Raw genomic sequence first — 259 nt, 5'->3', positions numbered from 1 at the left:
CTAGCCGGAGTTAAACCACAACATTGGTCCTTTAGAATTTATGCTTTGTTATACTGGAACATGAGTATCGAATCTTGATTATTGATCTGGTGTATAAATCCAGGTTTATTGTACTGATTTTTGTATATTAATTGAATATCACTCAGAATTTAAGCCCAGCCTCCTCCAGCCCCTCTGATATCTGTGGACAACCTGGATCACAAGGGGGTTTACTTTCTGCCAAATTTCTTAAACTATTGAATTTATAAATGGGAAATCA

Source organism: Eurypyga helias, unplaced genomic scaffold (genome assembly GCF_000690775.1).
Source record: "Eurypyga helias isolate BGI_N326 unplaced genomic scaffold, ASM69077v1 scaffold13334, whole genome shotgun sequence".
Taxonomy (NCBI): domain Eukaryota; kingdom Metazoa; phylum Chordata; class Aves; order Eurypygiformes; family Eurypygidae; genus Eurypyga; species Eurypyga helias.
The sequence above is the reverse complement of the archived record's forward strand: the minus strand, read 5'-3'. Positions refer to the sequence as shown.